The sequence below is a fragment of the Hevea brasiliensis genome, chromosome 5, assembly GCF_030052815.1.
Source record: "Hevea brasiliensis isolate MT/VB/25A 57/8 chromosome 5, ASM3005281v1, whole genome shotgun sequence".
Lineage (NCBI taxonomy): Eukaryota > Viridiplantae > Streptophyta > Magnoliopsida > Malpighiales > Euphorbiaceae > Hevea > Hevea brasiliensis.
This window is the reverse complement of record NC_079497.1, coordinates 83,092,824-83,110,929: the sequence shown is the minus strand read 5'-3', so window position 1 is coordinate 83,110,929 and position 18,106 is coordinate 83,092,824.

The window sequence follows — 18,106 nt, the reverse complement described above, 5'->3', positions numbered from 1 at the left end:
AAAATTTAAATACACATGAGACCTACCCAAAATGAACTGGTGAGGTGACACCGACCCTGCAGCAAATCTGATTCTCTCTATCTGTACTCTCCTACTACTGCTGTGGCTGCTGGTGCTCTCTTGTACCTATGCGATGGAAAAACCAACGCGCTAAGCATTTTTGCTTAGTGGTGCAATAATTTGAAACAAAAATAATAAAATAATTGAAATAATTGTCCATATAAAATTCACTAAAATTTTTGAATTAATTACATATTTATGGAACTTTGGAAGCAACAGATTATCAGGATCTTTTTATTCATATATTTCATATTTAGTCTTATTAAATCTATGACAGTGATATCTTTATGTACTTATTTAAATTTAAGATGTGTTACTCATATCTATATCCAAGTAACCTATGACAGACTATAAAGACTAAATACATGAGAGTATACTAGTTAGACATCCATATGTCTATCCAGTATACAACGGTCATGTCAGGCACTAGGCCAGCGGGCAGGCATAAGCCAGTAATAATAATAGGCACTATGGCCAATGGGTAGGCATAAATTTAGTAGAATAATCATCTTAGATATTTGTTTTCTGTCAATGATCATTCATGTGGGCAGTACTGCAATCTGTAGTCCCTAATTGGTATACCAATCGATACAAGCTATATAAATGAGTCTAGGTGTACTCTGGGCAAAATAATGTTATTTAATACTCATAGTTTCATTGATTTATGTCATTTTCATGCTTAGCTAGTTATTGTAATTTATTTCATCTCATATGCCAAATCATATTAGGAACCTTTCTCAAGGTCCAGCTTTAGTATCTTAGATTCACTTAGCAATTTGACCAAAATGTGGCCCTTATTTGGCTACACTTCCTTCATGGAAGTTGTTCCTCTATGTCTTCTCTTTTTTTTCCCTTTTGAATCATGCCATTTGAAGTTTTAAAACTCAAGTTATGATCAAATAACTATAATTGGTTTATTTCCTAATTCTGGTTCCTTAAATAGGCAGATTTTAGAGTTACATAATTAATTGAATATGTTACAGCCAAAATTAGGCCTAGTGTTCTTCACAGAAATTGTTACCCTATGTCTTATGGTCACTCATAAATTTAAATTATAATTTTCCAAGTTTTGTATAATTAATTATGACCAGATAACTGGCCAGGACGCAGGTACCCTGTGTCTTCAGGGTCTAAGTTTAGGTCAGTAGCTTTGACTTAAGTTTTAGGTCCTTATATTCATAATTTGAGAACAATGTCTAAAATAAAGTTGGAACGCTGTTTCTTAGGGTTCCAAATCAGTATGGCCCATCCCAATTAGAGTTTCCTAGTGGAAGATATACTATAAACACTATTTCGGGGTCAAGTGTAATTTGGTCAAACTGTAGATTTTGATGTGTTAACTTCTTCTAACCATTTGACCTAGTTCCTTTGGGTTCTAGGTTTGGTCAAAAAACCAATATTGCAGATCTATGTCTTATAAAAATTTTTCCATTAGTTTCATTGCATTTGAATTTTTATAGGCCAAGTTATAGCCATTTTGCCAAAATTGGTCGAGCGAGCTTTAGTCCAAAATTTCTGGACAGTGTTGTTATGGACAGTTTTATTGACCTAACTTGTACTAGCAATTTGATTTAGTTAGAGACATTTATGGGTTCTATATTCCCCGTAAAAGTTGTAGCCCTATGTCTAAGCTTTCCAATACCACAAAAATCAAGTCATTTGGACCTGTCTAGCGGAAGTTATGGCCAATGTTCATTTGGTCATTTTTCTGGGTTTAGTGTTTGGATATCTAGGTTGGGACAATAAATTGGTCAACTTATGAACAGAATTTGGGCAGGGTTTCTTCATGAAAAATGAGATATTTTGGGTCTAGTTTCATCTTCAATTAGCCTCATACCAATTGGAGCCACACAATTTCAGTTATAAACAATTTTTCACACTGGACTCATAGGTCTGAATTTCCTACAAAGAATATGCACTCGCAATATTCCTTCCTCCTTACTCCCAAACTACAATTTGTCATTCATAGTACTTTAAATGATCAACAATTCATCTCAACATTCTCAATTTCAAGCCATAATGTAAAAGTATCAAATTAGGTCAAAACCCTAACTCAATATTCCCAATACCATAAAATTCTCATCCAATTTAATTTCCAGCACATAAAACCACATCACATGTTATCACTAACCATTTTAAAACCATTAAAATCATCAATTTCACACTATTTTCATGGCTGCCGAAAATCAAGTTACTAAACACTCCAAGTTTTCTTTTAATTTCTTGAAATTTACACTTGAATGAGCATGCCTAAGCTAGTTAAAGAAGGAAGAGACATGTTTAGGCACTAACCTCTTAATGACCACTTCTTACTCTCGTAGAAACTTTAAAATCCCTCAATTTCTTGGCAGCCAAAGTCTTGCTAATGGTGTAGGGTAAGTTTTTAATGAAAAGACTTAGGAAAATTATAGTGAGAAAGGGGAAATTTTCAAGCTCAAAAGCTTAAAAAGAGAGAGAGCACAATGACCATGTGTTAGTAGTATGCCCTAGAGCATATCATTTAGTATGTATCTTGTACATAATTTTATTAATAAAAGGCATTTCCACTTTTCCGTTTACATAATATATTTATGTGTAATAGAAAAGGTCCATTGATATTTTGTTAGAAATATTATTCTTAAGTTGTTAAGAATATGAGTGACAATATTTCTAGCACAAAGTATCATAAATAGGTTCACAATCGAGGATACTTCATAATAAGGACATGACTTATCCAGAAAGATTGTATTCATGTTTGTTCCCAAGTTATTTATATGAGATATAAATAAGATGGAATGGTGAGTCTCATGCCATATAACAAACATGATAGGCACTTATAAATGATAAGTAGGCCGAACCAGTGACACTTATGACAAACACATGGAGTTTACTCTTGTCAATGTTTTGTCATAAATCATATCAGTGCATATAATCTTTAGACCTGAGATAGCACAGTTATCTTGTATATAGGTAGTTTGAGTTTGATACTGCTTTCATACTTGTACTGTGTATGGGTATATGGGCATCTGTTGGCTCCTACTAGTTATATATGGAGGTAGGTGTTGATCAAGATGGAATCTGTTCCTCTAAGTAAATAGAGATAAAATCCTATGTTCATTTAATTGTTCTTGATGTTTCAAGTTCTGGCCAGACAGATAGATTTATTCAGAAAGAGTTTACGATGAGAAAAATCTTTTAATCAAGAACTGGAATTAAAAGAGAACATAATATTCATAGCAAATGGAGTTTGACATAAACCATGACTCGGCTTGAGTTGGGATTTTGTATGAGAGAGATTCTAGTGCATGGTAACATAAGATTATAGGTTCATTTAAGGTAAACCTTATTACTAATTGGGTGGCCATGGCATGTTATGCTAGGTGTTAACCATGGTCTATGAGGTTCATAAAATGATTTAGAGAAATCATTTATGGTAAGAAAGAGTTACGATGATATTAAGAGTTGATATCATTTCTCATTGCCAATTAGTGATGAGCCTAGTAAGTCACACACATACACAAGTTATCACCTATTTAAATATGATTTAATTAATTAATTAAAGAGTTTAATTGATTTATTAAATAGATTTGGTTTGCAATTAAATTGCAAAGTCCTAGCATGACTTGAAACCAAATCTAGATTATTGGATGTGTAGTATAAATTAAATTTATATTTAAAATGTTTAAATATGAATTTAATTGATGAAAATTAATTAATAGAGATTAATTAATTAATTTATATTTGATATAAATTAATTAGAAGAAGAAAATAATTATTTTGGGTTAAGAACTCAAAATTAAGACACGAGGGCATTTTGGTCATTTTGCGGTGTGACACGTGGCACCATGAGATGGTGACACATGGCATAACACATAAGCTTGCCAAATATTTTTAATCATGTAAGATGATTAAAATCAAGATTAAATATAGGTTTGACACTTGGCACAATGTGATTGGGTCGATTAAACCTAGAGCTAATCAAAAGGTGACATGTGGCTAGGGTTTAATGTGTTAACCTAGCTATTTAAGTGGGGTTATGAAAAGAAAACACAACCAGCAGCCTCTCCTCTCATATGTCACGCCACTTTGAGCCTCTCCAGCTATTTCTCTTCATCTCTCATCAATTCAAAGAGATTAGCCATCAATCTCTTGAATTAAGAACACTAGAAATTGTTTCTAGTGTCCTGTTTGCATCTCTAATCTCTTAAAAGGCAGAACTTGAATTTCTAATTAATAGAAAAGGCTTTAGAAGCTGTTCAAGGGCTGCCATAGGTGTTCTTGGTGTGGACAAGCTAGAGGGACAACATCTGGTGTCATGAATACTAATCTCAAATCAGCAGACACGCTGCAGCACATCAAGAGGTTAGTGTAATCGTTCTTGATTTAATCTAGGGTTCTAAAATTAATCTGATTAATTTTAAAAATCTTAAATGGCAAATGCAGATCCAAAAACATATTAAAAGAGTTTTAATATGTTGTTTATCATTGAAATCAAATAGATAAAAATAAATCTTGCATGGTGCATGTGACCCTAGGCGAAAATTTTTGAATTCAATGGTATAATCTTGTGTTTTTCACGCTTCCGTTCCTTCAATTGGTATCAGAGCCACTATATTTGCCATTTAGATTGTTGATTATATAATTTAATTGTGTGTTTGATCATGAGATCAAGAGATTCATTGCTGGTTGGATCATGAGATGTGGCGTCACACATGGTGAAGCCACCATTGATGGCGGCAACAATGGTTCCTTGGGTGGTTCAAGGTTTGGCTTTTAATTCTGCAATTGTTGTATGATCTAAGGCCTATTCTTTGACTAATTAAAGTGTTTAATTAGTTGTTTTAATCACACAATTAAATTATGATTCAAATCAGAATTTTAAAAAATGTTTGAATGTGATTCAAATCTGAATTTTAAAAGTTGTTTGAATGAGATTCAAATCTGAATTTTTAAAGTTGTTTGAATCATATTTAAATCTGATTTTTTTAAATTGATTCAATAAAATTCAGATCTGATTTTTTAAAAAATATTTGAATGTGATTCAAATCTGATTTTTTAAAAAATGTTTGAATGTGATTCAAATATGAATTTTTGAAGTTGTTTGAATGTGATTCAAATCTGAATTTTTAAATTTGTTTGAATGAGATTCAAATCTGAATTTTTAAATTTATTTGAATCATATTCAAATCTGGAATTTTAACTTGAATATGAGATATTCAATTTAATTTAAGAATGTATGTTTTATTTAATTGTTAAATAGTGATATGCATGATGGATGATCATGGACTATAAAAGACCAATGTGATTGGATTTATTTCTTTTATGTTTCTTTGGGATTGTAAATTAATTAATTTATTTTAATTTATTTTGGGCATGTATTATTAAGTTTGTAATATTTTTGGGTTGTAATTTCATTTATTTAAGTTCTTGTAAATTCGCCTTGGTATGCCAAGGATTACTATGTAATATTGGATTGCAAGAAGTTCAAGGAGGTCAAGAGCATTGGTGGGACCGGTGGGAGAATTCAATATCAAGTGTTGATTATGTACTCCTTCAGCAACTCTTGTAAAATGAATGAATGAAATGCACCTAGGAATGCCCTGATTCAATTCTTGGTGGCTCAATTGAATCCCTTAGAAAGTCCATGATCATACCATATTTATTGCTTATCCATGAATGCATGAGATGTATGGGAATGTATGCAATTATATGATATATGCATGCTAAATGGATAATGTGCAAAGTGAGACCTTAATAGTAATTAGGATGGCTATAAAATCTTCCAAACAAATGATTAAGTTGGAAATGCTATAATTAAAGTAATTATAACATAAGCCCTCCATTGGGGCAATTATTTTAAGAAATTTTAAATAGTTGCATGAGATGCAATTAATTTAAGAGATTTTCTTAAGAATAATTGTTAAGCATGAGATGTTGTAAATATGTAAATGGTTTGGTGGCCAATATTGGATGTACCTGAGGACATTAAAATTATTTGCATAATTCTTGGCTCAATGGGATCAACTTAACTAATGCAAGATAAGTCAATAATGGATGTACACGAGATTTTGAGCATTAGGGGCTAGATAAAGGATTGAACCTCACATGAGATGTGATGGGCAAGGAGTTGCTCACTTATAGTTTATTGTAATTCCAATAATGGATGTACCTGAGGATGATCAATAGAATTATAAGAATTCAATCACCCACTAGAAATCCATCCAACTAGGATTTCCGTTTTCTACTTTGGAAGTGTAGGATTCGCTAAGTTAGTGGGAGGACCAATTTGATTAAAAGACCATAATCATATTTGGTTAATTACATGATACATTTACTAATTAATCTGGTTATTTCGCAATTAATTTTCCGATAATAATGAGCACGTAACAACCACCACCATCCAATATCCTTGCAAGCATACTTGATCGCAATAGGTTGATAGGACCTAATCATGCGATTGGCTAAGAAATTTGAAACTTGTCTTGAACCTTGAACATATAGGATATGTTCTAGATTCAAATGTTCCTGGTCCCTTACCTCCAGAGGCCACTTAAGAGGAACATGAAACTTTGGACAAGTGGAAGGAGCATGATATGAGAGCTAAGTGTTACCTGTTTGCTTCCATGAGTAATGAGTTACAGAAGCAGCATGAAAACTTGCAGAGTGCAAGTGAGATCCTCCTTCACCTACAAGAGTTGTATGGTGAGCACAGAAGGAATGCTAGGTATGAGATATCTAGACAGCTATTCCGTATGAGGATGTCTGAGGGACAGAATGTTGGGGATCATGTCCACAAGATGATTCGGCTGATTGAGCAGTTGGAACATCTTGACTTCAACATGGATTTCCAACTACAAACGGATTTGATCCTTCTGTCCCTTCCTGAGTCTTTTTGGGAATTTTGTGACAAATTTCCATATGACTAAACAGGAATGCATTTTAGCTGAATTACTCAACATGCTGGTTATTGCCCAAAAGAATATGCCAGGCAATAAAGGAAAAGAGGTAGCTTTGGTTGCATCTTCTTCTGCTGGAAAGTCCAACAAGAAGAAGGGCAATAAGAAAAAGAAACCTCAGATTCCTGGTCCTTCCAAGAAAATAGCTAAACAGAAAAGGAAGACTAAAGCTGATGAAGGCAAAGGAAAGTGTTTCCACTGCCAACAGGAAAGTGTTTCCATTGCCAATAGGAAAGTGTTTCCATTGCCGAAGAAAGTGTTTCCATCGGCAGAGTATATGTCTGAATGAATGCAATGCCATGGTGAAAACCAACTCAAGTTCAAAATATATTTGGCACTTAAGGTTATGTCATGTTGCAGAAGATAGGATTGCAAAATTGGAGAAAATGGGGATTCTATCCTCATTGGGCTCTGAGCCTACTCCAACTTGTGAATCTTGCCTTCAAGGCAAAATGACTAGATCACCCTTTGTTGGACAAGGGCTAAGAGCTGAAAATATTTTGGAACTAATACATAGTGATGTATGTGATCCGTTTAAAGAAATGGCTAGAGGGGGCTTTCATTATTTTATTACCTTTACTGATGATAAATCAAGGTTTGGGTATTTGTATTTGATGAAATACAAACATGAATCCTTTGAAAGTTCAAAGAATTTAAATCTGAAGTAGAAAATCAAACAGGAAAAAATATTAAAGCTTTTCGATCAGATCGTGGAGGTGAATATTTGAGTACTGAATTTGATGAATACTTGAGAGAGCATGGCATTGTTTCTCAGCTGACTCCTCCAGGAACGCCACAACTGAATGGTGTATCTGAAAGGAGAAACCGTACCCTATTGGATATGGTACGTAGTATGATGAGCTATACTGATATGCCAATCTCCTTTTGGGGATTTGCATTAGAATCAGCTTTATATATTCTGAATAGGATTCCATCAAAATCAGTTTCTTCCACACCTTATGAGATATGGCATGGAAGAAAACCAAGTCTTAAGCATGTTAAGATTTGGGGTTGTCCAGCTTATATCAAAAGTGAACACCGATAAATTGGAGACCAGATCGAGAAAAGGTCGATTTGTTGGATATCCAAAAGATAGTTTTGGATATTATTTTTATTTGCCTACTTCACAAAAGGTTGTGATAAGTAGAGATGCCACATTTCTTGAACAACAGTTTGTTCAAGAAGGAGGCAAAGGAAGGCAAATAGAGTTAGAATTGGAGAATTCTGACCAACCAGCATCAGATGGATATAGATCCATCTAGTCAACCTATACCCATTGATGAAACATCTACACTGTTCCTCGTAGAACAACCAGGTATCTCACCCACGGTGAGATATGGTTTTCTTCATGAAGAAGAATAAGAGTTGTCTACTCATGAAGAAGTAGATCATGGAGATGATCCACTTACCTATGAAGAAGTTATATCGGATATAGACTCTTCAAAATGGATTAATGCTATGAAATCGAGATTGATTCCATGTATAAGAATCAAGTTTGGGATCTTGTTGACCCACGAAGGTATTGTACCTATAGGGAACAAATGGGTTTTCAAGAAGAAAATTGGTTACGATGGAAAGGTAGAGACCTATAAGGCAAGGCTAGTAGCGAAAGGGTTTCGCCAAAGGCAAGGAATAGACTATGAGGAGACTTTCTACTTTGTTGCCATGCTTAAATCAATTAGGATTTTATTAGCAATAGTGCATACTATGATTATGAGATTTGGCGGATGGATGTCAAAGCGACTTTTCTCAATGGATACATTGAAGAAAACATTTTCATGGAACAACCTAGGGGATTTGAATCCCAAGATGGTTCCAAGGTATGCAAGCTAAAGCGATCCATTTATGGGTTGAAACAAGCTTCGAGGAGTTGGAACATCCGTTTTGATGAAGCCATTAAATCTTTTGGTTTTATAAAAAATGAGGATGAGCCATGTGTATATAAGAAGGTTAGTGACAGTGCTATCACTTTCCTTGTCTTATATGTGGATGACATACTGTTGATGGGTAATGATACAGGTATGTTGACGACAATAAAGGTATGGTTGTCAAATACATTCTCCATGAAAGACTTAGGGGAGGCAACCTATATTCTTGGGATTCGCATCTATAGAGATAGAGCGAAAAGAATAATTGGTTTATCCCAAAGTCTATACTTGGAAAAGGTCTTAAAGAGGTTTAACATGCTTGATTCCAAGAGAGGATTGTTACCAGTGAGACATGGTATCCACCTTTCTAAAGAGATGTCTCCAAAGACACCTGAAGAAAGAGATAAGATGGCCAGGATTCCATATGCTTCGGCTATTGGAAGTTTAATGTATGCAATGTTGTGTACTAGGCGGATATCGCATATCTTTATTAGTTTGACTAGCGGTATCAATCCAATCCAGTTTGGAACATCGGATAGTGTCAAGTATATTCTTACGTACTTAAGAAGAACTAAGGTTTTATTCTTGATTTATGGAGGTGGAGACTTGCAATTGGATGGTTATCACGATTCGATTTCCAATCAGATATCGATGATAGAAAGTCTACCTCGGATATGTGTTCATTTGTAATGGAGGTGCGATCGGTTGGAAGAGTTCCAAGCAGAGCACATCGCAGATTCCACTCGAAATTTGAGTATATTCTCGCATCGGATCCGCAAAGGAAGTCTGTTTGGATAAAGAAGTTCATGACAGAACTTACAGTAGTTCCTTCCATTGAGTCGATAGTTCCATTACCTTTGTGACAACAATGGAGCGATCATTCTGAGCTAAGGAACTAAGGTCTCACCAAAATCCAAACACATAGAAAGGCACTACTACATTATCAGAGATATAGTTGGGCAAGGCGATATAGCCATGCAGAAAAATAACATCAGCTGAAAAATCCAGCTGATCCATTCACTAAGCTTTTGTCACAAGTTCAGTTAGACCGACATCTTGAGAAGATGGGTCTAAGGTATTGTAATGAATGGCTCTAGTGCTAATGGGAGATTGTTAGTAGTATGCCCTAGAGCATATCATTTAGTATGTATCTTGTACATAATTTTATTAATAAAAGGCATTTCCACTTTTCCGTTTACATAATATATTTATGTGTAATAGAAAAGGTCCATTGATATTTTGTTAGAAATATTATTCTTAAGTTGTTAAGAATATGAGTGACAATATTTCTAGCACAAAGTATCATAAATAGGTTCACAATCGAGGATACTTCATAATAAGGACATGACTTATCCAGAAAGATTGTATTCATGTTTGTTCCCAAGTTATTTATATGAGATATAAATAAGATGGAATGGTGAGTCTCATGCCATATAACAAACATGATAGGCACTTATAAATGATAAGTAGGCCGAACCAGTGACACTTATGACAAATACATGGAGTTTACTCTTGTCAATGTTTTGTCATAAATCATATCAGTGCATATAATCTTTAGACCTGAGATAGCACAGTTATCTTGTATATAGGTAGTTTGAGTTTGATACTGCTTTCATACTTGTACTGTGTATGGGTATATGGGCATCTGTTGGCTCCTACTAGTTATATATGGAGGTAGGTGTTGATCAAGATGGAATCTGTTCCTCTAAGTAAATGGAGATAAAATCCTATGTTCATTTAATTGTTCTTGATGTTTCAAGTTCTGGAGAGGACAGTTAGATTTATTCAGATTAGAGTTTCTGATTAGAAAAATGTTTTTATCAAGAACTTGAATTAAAAGAGAACATAATATTCATAGCAAATGGAGTTTGACATAAACCATGACTCGGCTTGAGTTGGGATTTTGTAACAGAGATTCTAGTGCATGGTAACATATGATTATAGGTTCATTTAAGGTAAACCTTATTACTAATTGGGTGGCCATGGCATGCTATGCTAGGTGTTAACCATGGTCTATGAGGTTCATAAAATGATTTAGAGAAATCATTTATGGTAAGAAAGAGTTCTGATGATATTAAGAGTTGATATCATTTCTCATTGCCAATTAGTGATGAGCCTAGTAAGTCACACACATACACAAGTTATCACCTATTTAAATATGATTTAATTAATTAATTAAAGAGTTTAATTGATTAATTAAATAGATTTGGTTTGCAATTAAATTGCAAAGTCCCTAGCATGACTTGAAACCAAATCTAGATTATTGGATGTGTAGTATAAATTAAATTTATATTTAAAATGTTTAAATATGAATTTAATTGATGAGAAATTAATTAATAGAGATTAATTAATTAATTTATATTTGATATAAATTAATTAGAAGAAGAAAATAATTATTTTGGGTTAAGAACTCAAAATTAAGACACAGGGGCATTTTGGTCATTTTGCAGTGTGACACGTGGCACCATGAGATGGTGACACATGGCATAACACATAAGCTTGCCAAATATTTTTAATCATGTAAGATGATTAAAATCAAGATTAAATATAGGTTTGACACTTGGCACAATGTGATTGGGTCACTTAAACCTAGAGCTAATCAAAAGGTGACATGTGGCTAGGGTTTAATGTGTTAACCTAGCTATTTAAGTGGGGTTATGAAAAGAAAACACAACCAGCAGCCTCTCCTCTCATATGTCATGCCACTTTGAGCCTCTCCAGCTATTTCTCTTCATCTCTCATCAATTCAAAGAGATTAGCCATCAATCTCTTGAATTAAGAACACTAGAAATTGTTTCTAGTGTCCTGTTTGCATCTCTAATCTCTTAAAAGGCAGAACTTGAATTTCTAATTAATAGAAAAGGCTTTAGAAGCTGTTCAAGGGCTGCCATAGGTGTTCTTGGTGTGGACAAGCTAGAGGGACAACATCTGGTGTCTTGAAGACGAATCTCAAAGGCGCAGACACGCTGCAGCACATCAAGAGGTTAGTGTAATCGTTCTTGATTTAATCTAGGGTTCTAAAATTAATCTGATTAATTTTAAAAATCTTAAATGGCAAATGCAGATCCAAAAACATATTAAAAGAGTTTTAATATGTTGTTTATCATTGAAATCAAATAGATAAAAATAAATCTTGCATGGTGCATGTGACCCTAGGCGAAAATTTTTGAATTCAATGGTATAATCTTGTGTTTTTCACGCTTCCGTTCCTTCACCATGGTGGACGGGAAGAGGAAGAAGGAGGTGAAGAAAATGATTTACTTGGTCAAACTTGTCTTATTTTAACTCCTCTTCTTATCCCTTAATGTGTTTGTTAAGTTCCCATTGGTTAACACTTTATTTATGATGTCAAAATTTAATTAGTATTTATATTTTCAATTCTTTCTTTTCCCTTTTCTTTTTCTTCATTTTCCCATACATAATTTCATGATTTTAATTTATTTTATATATTTTAATCTCTCTTATTTTAACTGAAATTTAGGTCAAAATTCAACTCTAGGGTTGAAATGACCAAAATGCCCCTTATTAAGTTTATCGGTCTATATTTATCTGTACTAATTGATTAAATTTTCTTAATTTTTTCTTAGCATTTTTATTGCCTTTTAAACTTCTTAAAGCCTTCAATTTAATCCTATTATTTATCTCACAGGGTTTCTCCACGAGTTGATGATTGGCAACTGTCTCTACAGTCGCTTCCCAGTAAGGTCACCCATCGCTGTGACCCCGGCTCGTTTAACCGAGTTGCACTTTGCTTGTTTTATTTTTCCTTGATTTTTCTTAATCTTTATTCAGTCAATTTATGCCTCCTCACTCTAGTTGAAGTGTAGTTCCAGACATTCTAACTGTCCGGACATATATTAGTCATCAGAACAGTAAAATGTTTGAACTACCTAAAGTGAGGGCGTTACAAATAGAGTTCTGACTTATATCTCCTTACCATTTTGTGATTTTATGGCTTTTATTACCATTTTGTGACTTATGGCTTCTAGTCATTCCGTTACTCTTTGATACACATGGCTTTATGCCCGATTGATGTTATGGCTCTTTAGCCATTCTGTTGCACACCTGGTAGACACTATGTGACCGATGGTGTGACGACCTGAGGTACTTGATACCCAGTGCCAGTTTATCTATTTATTTAGTTCAGTCAATCAGTATAGGTTACTTGGAAATTAAAATAAGTTTTAACAATTCAATAACAAATAACTAACAAAAAAAAATAATTAAGGATACTTCAAACAATCGTCACAAAAATACATCTTGTGTGGCATAATGACAAATTATCATTGTTTTTAATTATTTAGTTTATTTTTATAGTATTATTGCACCACTAAGCGTTATGCTCAGCACGTCGTTTTTTGCCACGTGTAGGTACTGGAGACCAAGAGAGAGAGCCCAATAGACCTTAGACTGGGAGTTAGAGATTTTGATATGCTCAATGTCCAGAGTGTCACCTCTCTGCAGTGCATATTTTGGTAGGGTCCACTAACTTTGTATTTTATTCTTGGACATTGTAATTAATTATGGACATGTAATGTAAATCATAAATTTGTACATTAATTTTGTACATGATGTAAATTAATAATATTTGAAAATTTCATATATGAATTGTTTATGAATAAGTGTGATTGGATGATATTATGGATTTGAATTGAGAAGGGAGATGAAATATTTGATTGAAAAATATGAGACGGAGTTTAAGATTGTGAAAATTTTATATTATTGAAATTATTGTTGAGATTTTAAACAGGTGGGAAATCGTCAAAATGTTAATAAAATAGGGAAAACTCTGTCAGGTTCTCTGCTTAATTAATTGGATAAAAAAATTTAAAATAAATAATAAATAAAGGAAGATAAGATAAGGTGCTCTGATACAGAGTATGACATGTCTTGCTCGGCTACACTGTAGACTGGGTAAGAGGTGTTACATTAACTTTTTTCCAATTTGATCCATGCCTTCTTGAATCATCGAAACATACTTGATAAAGTCAGAAAAAAAAAGGGATTAAACCAATTTAACATAGAATTTGAAAGAAAACTAAAAACACTTGAAAATAGACATAAAACCTTAAAAATAAACATAGAAGAAATAAAATACTAACAAAATATAATGAATATTAACCCTACATGTCTATATAATTTGACTTTATCATTAATACTTATAAAGTTAGTAATAATTAGTGGTCTTCTACTAATTGACTTTAGGGAATTAAAATCTCTAAATTTTAGAGATTAGAAGACAACTTTAGGGATATGAGAATGCCTAAAGTATAGAAAAGGCCAAGTTTTTCTTTTGGAAGACAACTTTGGAGATTTTACTTTCTTCTTCCTGAAAGGAATTTGCACCAATTGAATGACCAATTTGTCAAGAGGTGCAAAATTTGAACAATTTGAATTTTTTCCTAAGCTAGGGTTCCATGCTTCATGCAACTACTTTTAGCTATTGAAAAATACATCATTTAGTTGTACTAAATCATGTTTCCATTGCTGAATTAGCCTAATTGCCATTAGGGAAAATTTTTCCTAAAATTAAATTGAATTAGGGTTTGGAGATCACTAACTTTCCTAGGCGTAGAATCACACAATTTCGCCTTAATCCGTGTAGTGAAGACTCTCAAGTGCTAGTCCTCTAGCTTGTCCACACTAGCACTAGACCAAAGCCACCTTCAACAGCCAAGAACTCTTCGAAAATCTTTAAGAAATTGGCAAACAAGAAGATAAGGAGGAAGGGTATGTTGTTTTCTAAGGTGATAATGGTTGGAAGTGAGGAGAAACAATTTATCCAATGAGTTTTGATCAAGAGTGCAACAACTTGTGCTTTTGATTTTATTCAAGGATGAAGATGAAGCTTAAGAGAGGGAGAGGCAACAAATATGGCTGGCACACATGAGGGAGAAGATGAAATTAAATTCATTCTTATCTTCCTTTAAATTCCCATAATTAGTTAACACACTTGGTGAGTTATGATTAGCTTAATCAAACTCTTATCTTAATTTCATTGGTCCATGTGTTATGATTAAGTTTTAATCATGGGATTAATTCTTAATTAATCATCATTAATTAAACCAAGATCAATTAATTAATCAATATTAATTAATCATGGGATTAATTCTTAATTAATCATCATTAATTAAACCAAGATCAATTAATTAATCAATATTAATTAATTAATTTTGGTATTCCATTGACTAAGTCAAAGGGTCAAACTTTGACAAGTCAGCATAGTCAATATTTGACAATTCAAACCTCTCCAATTTCCATTTTCCTTCTTTGATTAATTTTCAAGTTCATATTTAAAATATTTAAATATTAACTTATACACTTCCTTAGATAAATTTAGTTTTAAGTCATGCTAGGGACTTTGCAATCTTATTGCAAACTAAATTTGCCAATTCAATTAATAAATTAAACTCTTTAATCATTTAATCAAAAATTATTTTGCTTTGGTTAATAAGCTATTATGTGTGTGACTTACTAGGTTCAATACTAATTGGCAATGAGGATAATATTAACTCCTTAACATTATTGGAGCCATTCCAAACTTAGAATGAAATATCGATTTCATTCAAGTCCTCATAAGTCATAATTGACATCTACCATTATGTGTTATGACTATCCAACTAGTTATAAATTGTATCTCCAATTTAATGAACCCTTAATCATATGTACCATGCACTAGAATATCTCTATTACAAAATCCCAATTCTAGTTGGAGTCATGGTTTATGTCAAACCCCAATTGCATTGAATATTATGTTCTCTTTTAATTCTAGTTCTTGATAAATTAGACTTACTTCTCAGAAACTCTTTTATGGCTAAGTCCATCTATCCTGGCCAGGAACTTAACTAATTAAGAATAATTAAATGAACATAAGATTTTATCCCTATTTACTTAGGATAACGGATTCCAACTTAAATAACACCTATCTCCATATATAACTAGTAGGAGCCAACACATGCCCATATACCTATACATAGTATGAGTATGAAAGCAATATCAAACTCAAATCACCTATATATAAAATAACTATGCTATCTAAGGTCAAGGGATTATATGCACTAGTATGATATTTATGACATTGCATTAACAAGAGTAAACTCCATGTTCATGTCATAAGCGTCACAAGTTCAGCTTACTTATCATACAAGTGCCCACCACATTTGTCATATGGTATGAGACTCACCATTCCATTCCATTAGTATTCTATACTAATCTATGGGAACAAACACGAATAGCAATCTTTCTGGATAACTCATGTCCTTTGTGAAGTATCCTCTATTACGAACCAAATTTATGATACTTTATACTAGAAAATTCTGTCACTCATATTCTTAACAATTCAAGAATAAAATTTCTAACAAAATACTAATGGACCTTTTCCATTACACATAAATAATTTGTATAAATAGAATTAATACATAAATATTTACAAGATACAAACAAATGATATGCTCTAGGGCATACTACTAACACTTCCTTCATTTTCTCTCAAGCCAAGCACTTTCTTCTTCCTTCTTATGTTTAATTCAAGAGAAATTAGAAATTGTTACTCTTGAATTAAAGCTAGAGAAATTGTTTCTCTACTCTTCCATAAGTTTAAAACTAAAGAAACCTAAATTCTCTTCTTGTGCAAGTTGTTGGCCAAACTAATAGAGGGAGCACAAAAGGGATTTTGGTACAAAGTTAAAGCTTTGATCAAGTTGTTTATATAGATAGACTAGAGGACTGACGTTTGAAGGTTTTTGCTTCCCAGACTTAGTGTTAGAATTGATTATGTGCTATTCAGGTAAAATCCCTAAAACTTCAATATTTGATATGATTTTGGTTTCATAATGGTAAATAGGCTAATAGCAATTGAATTACAAGAGTTATAATTAAAAATATGTGATTTTTGTAATAAAAAATCAAGTTGTATGAGATGCATGAAAAACTTAGGGATTAAAATTTAAAATTGCTATTTTTGCATCCTTCATGGTGTTTTCCTTCCAGATATAGTATAGGATACTTCCTCTGCTAGCATTTCAGGAGGATCTCACAATAAACATCAGGGCACATAGTGAATGGAGGCCTCATCATAGCATAGCCATGCATTTAGGATTTATACCTACTCATAGTTTCATCCTATAGAGGGATGACATGTGAAATCCTCACTTTAGATAGTCCGTATGTTCTACTGTTCCGGTGACCAATGTCTGTTCAGACAGCCAAAATGTATGGAACTATATTTAAATTAGAGTAAGGAGTCATAATAAACCAAATAATAATAAGAAAAATTAAGGAAAATTTAAGTAATAAAATACAACAAGGTTAAATGAGCCAGTGCCCCGATGATGGGTGACCTAACAGGAGACAGTTAGCGACCCTAGACCTATGGGAAAACCCTGTGAAATAATTTTTAGGACTCTAGTGAAGAGTTTTTGAGCCTTAGATAGTAATCGAATTGTAATACCCTTATTGGCATAGCCTGGTACATTTTACTGTTTCGGTGACTGGTATCGGTCCAGACAAGTAAGAGAAGTAGAACCATATCTAAGACACCTAGATAAGCCCTAAACGCAAATAATTAGTAATTACCAAATAATTAAGTATAAATAAGAAAAACATATCACAAGAAGTTAAATGAGCCGGAAGTCACAGCAATGGGTGACCTTCTCGGGAATGACTGCGAGGTTAGTCTAAACTCAAATTTCAAACCATAAAATATGACGCTGCAGTCCTTAGGACTATTACAAACACAGTGGAAAAGAGAAAATCATGAAAAAGAACTATTAAGTAGGTCAAATAATTAGGTCAGGGATCCGGAAGAAATATCGAATAACTTGCAAACCGGATTGAACCAGCGAGGGGCAATTTGGTCAATTCTGTAACACCCTCACTACAGCAATTTCGTACATTCTACTGTTTCGATGACCGGTGTCGATCCGGACAGCTAGAACATTTGGAAAAATATTTAGACTAAAGTGAGGAGCCATAATTAACTCAAATAATAATAAGAAAAATTTAGAAAAAATTTTAGAAATAAAATACAACCAAGTTAAATGAGCCGGTGCCCTAGCAATGGGTAACCCAGTGGGAAGTTGTGGTTCTCGCAGCTAGGAGCCCTTAACCCAGGAGATAATTTTTGGGACTCCAGAGAAGAGTCATTGAGGTTTCGATGGCATTAGAATGCCAAGAAAATGTTTAGAAAAATTTTTAGATAGGTACGGACGATTTTGGCTCGATAAGCCAAATGGGGGCATTTTA